The sequence below is a fragment of the Typha angustifolia genome, chromosome 4 (genome assembly GCF_048772165.1).
Source record: "Typha angustifolia cultivar Huaian chromosome 4, ASM4877216v1, whole genome shotgun sequence".
Lineage (NCBI taxonomy): Eukaryota > Viridiplantae > Streptophyta > Magnoliopsida > Poales > Typhaceae > Typha > Typha angustifolia.
In genome coordinates this window covers 2,003,665-2,007,332 of record NC_133242.1, presented here as the reverse complement: position 1 = coordinate 2,007,332, position 3,668 = coordinate 2,003,665, and the positions used below count along the sequence as shown (strand labels likewise).

General features: G+C 36.9%; 1 pseudogene; it reads left to right on the top strand.

Annotated features, from left to right (window-relative positions):
* The first annotated feature begins 543 nt into the window (after positions 1 to 543).
* LOC140758643 (probable aldo-keto reductase 1) lies at positions 544 to 3,389 on the top strand (annotated as a pseudogene).
* Positions 3,390 to 3,668: the final 279 nt, after the last annotated feature.

The following is a 3,668-nucleotide window of genomic DNA, read 5'->3' as shown; positions in this document are numbered from 1 at the left end:
GAATCCGTGATTTTTTCCTGTTTTGGGTTTTTCCACATTAAAATTTTGGCGTTCATCTCTGCTTTCGTTCTTAATATTTTTTTGGACTTTTACTTAAGCGAACGAGCGATATCATTGCCTAGTGTTTAGATACATACGTGTGTCTAGAGATTTTTTCAATAGGTATGCTCCTAACATGATAATAGGTGTTGCTAAATAAGTAAAGCATTGTAATAATTAATATTGATTGTCAAAAGATAATGCATTACATACGTACCAGCACACATTGTATATGTATGCTCCCATTATAATAATACGAGCTGGTAAGTGCGCATATGTAATATTTCATGCATGTATTGCATACTTATAATATTATAAGCTTCTTTCCCTCTATCCCATATATTTTAAATCAAATAGAAAGATATTAAATAATTTTTCTATCATTTTATTTACTTTGTATTAAATTAAAAATAATTATTACACTCTTATTCTAGAATATAGGTAAACATAAAAATAGTTATTCCTAAAATATAATTATTATTTTAGAAATAATAAATTAAGTTTTGCTATTCCTATTCCTCCCTGTTGTTGACGTTAACGATGCCTTCGGTGTCAAAAAGCGGTGTCTTTTCATTTCAACTGGATTCTTCTCGTATTCTAGAACGGGTCAATCCAAACCTCTCTAGCAGCCTTGCTTAGCAAAGCCATGAGCTCATCAGAGAATGATACTTCCACTACCTCGCTTAGTAAAGGTGCGCTCACCAAGGATACTTCCTCTATAAGATCATCTCTATACGTAGGTCCTTGTCCAAACAATTTGGACGACAACTCTGGGAATCGAATCAATGGAGCAAGCAGTAGTGACCCAAATGGTTCCCAGAGTGAAACTGGGATCACAGGGATTGGAGGTAGATTTCTTCTTCAAATCTAACAAAGTTCTTAAAATTTTCTTAATAAAAGCTTCTTTCTTTTCTTCTCTTTTTGTTGGGGATTTTGTAACCTGAAGGTATCCAAGTTGGGATTTGGGTGCATGGGCCTAACCGGAGTATACAATTCTCCGGTCTCCGACGAAGCCGGTGTCGCCATCATCAAGCACGCTTTTCGAGAAGGTATCACCTTCTTCGACACCTCGGATATGTACGGACCTCAGACTAACGAGATCTTAGTCGGCAAGGTTCACTTCCTCTCTCGTCTCCCATCATCTTGGAGGAATGAATGGAAATTTACAGTTCACACCCGTATTTTTTTTTTCGGTATTTGTATCTTTTAGGCCTTGAAGCAATTACCCAGGGAGAAGATCCAATTGGCTACAAAATTTGGAATTGTGGTGTATGATTCCACAAGGCATGAGATTAATGGCAAGCCGGAGTACGTGCGCGCTTGCTGTGAGGCGAGTCTCGAGCGACTCGGAGTCGATCACATTGATCTTTACTACCAGCATAGAATTGATACGACTGTGCCAATAGAGGAAACAGTGAGTAGTACTCTAATTAGTGTAGATAGTTTGGCTAAGTTCATTGTTGCTAGGATGGTTGGTGATTGAAGTTGGGGATTTTGTAGATGGGAGAGCTCAAGAAGTTGGTAGAAGAGGGGAAGATTAAATACATTGGGTTGTCAGAGGCGAGCCCTGACACCATTAGGCGTGCGCACGCCGTGCACCCGATCTCAGCATTGCAGATGGAGTGGTCTCTTTGGACAAGGGAGATTGAGTCGGAGATTGTGCCGCTGTGCAGGTAAATTGTTTGTTGAATTGTCGACAAAAAAGTAGTTGTTTTGGTAGGCGATGATAAAAATGTGAACTTGGTGTATGTGCTTGCTATTTTATAAGCTCTTTAGTTTTGACATAAAAGTTGTTCTATGCCTATCTGATTATAAACTAACTGTTATATAATAGATCATATATTAGTGGATCTTAGGGAAATTATTATGCTCACTAAAATTCAGCTTAGACAGCCAAACATCTTGTAAGAAAGTAAATAGAACACCTAAAGGTGCTTCAAGTGACAAAGTTATTCTATGCATCTCCCACCAAAGTAATCCTACTTGTGTTTTTCATGTCATGTGGAATGCAGAGAACTGGGCATTGGAATAGTTCCATACAGCCCTCTTGGCCGTGGGTTTTTTTGGTGGGAAAGGAGTCGTAGAAGAACTGCCACCTAATATGTACTTGGTAATAAAGTTTAGATTACTTGAAGTTTGAGAAAATTTGAGATCTCTTCTTATTAATATGCTTGTGTAATTGGTTATTCAAAATTTCTTACTCATGATTAAAATTATGATTTTATCAGAGTTCACATCCAAGGTTTACTGGGGAAAACTTACAAAGGAACAAACCTCTGTATTTGCGACTGGAAAGTCTAGCCACGAAGCATCATTGTACCCCTGCTCAGCTTGCTTTAGCTTGGATTCTTCATCAAGGGGATGATGTTGCTCCTATCCCAGGTAACCTTTTTGCTGTAAATTTGCAATAATAACACTTCTGGCATCATCAAGTATCATCGATAGTATGCCTGCTTATAGCCACGAGAAGTTTATTCTCATCCTAATGAGAAAAATGCTGAAGGTTATGGAAGAGCCTGAATCTCATAATGATTAAAAAGGACGGCAGACTAGGAACTATTGCCATAACTTATGAATTTATGTCAGCATGACAGTATATTTAGTTTCTTATTTTGGTCTGAACAGTACTCTTTGGAGACTTCGAACTGTTTATTAGTCTCAACTATTAGGAATTTGGTTAGATAGATCTTTTCCTCTTATTAGTTACTGCTTAAGAAAAAGTTCGGCACTTGGAGCGGTTAACTATTTCGCTAGCAGGTAAAGCTGAAAGAAAATGGAAGTTTGGAACTTTTATCTCCTATTGTCTTGTTTTTCAAATTGTGAAGGTCTGAAGATTCATGGTCCTTCATGTGTGGGATGAATTAGATCATGATGGAAAATTCAGAAACATAAGAAAAAGCCAAACTGAGAAATATTTCTCCCGATGACACAAAGAACATTCATCTGGTGCTTTTATGTATAGCCTATTCTTCACTTTCTTCCTATTTCCAATATTTCAGGAACAACCAAGGTCAAGAACCTGGATGACAACATTGGCTCTTTAAAAGTGAAGCTCACAGAAGATGACCTCAAAGAAATATCTGATGCAGTCCGTGAAGAAGACGTAGCAGGTTCCAGAACCTACGGTACCTACGACCGCTTGATCTGGAAGTATGCAGATACACCAAAGAAACAGAACAATTCCTCTGCATAAGGCCCTGTTATCCCTTCTTTGCCTTGTCAGCACCTTGCATCCTAATATTTTCCTGTCTTTTTGAGAAGCTCTGTAAGAATGGATGGTGAGATCCTTTATCATTTCACCTTTGCTTGAAGTTTTCGAACTATCCGTATAAATTATGAAGTTTTTGATTCATGAAATCTCTAGAGAAAAATGTTGGATCAAGGTGGAGTTTCCAAACTATATGTTTTCTCATAATGTTAAATAACCAAACGATCGGAAAGTTTAAACTATGGGAATTGTCCAATAACACCCTTTATTTTTATCATTTTATGATAAACTCCTCATTTTTGAGGATTTTGTAATCTAACCCTTTATTTTTTTTTCCTGTAAATTTTATATGACACTATGATTTAATTAAATCCAATCATGTCCAAAAAAAAAATTTATCAACCAAGGAATATTTTGTTAA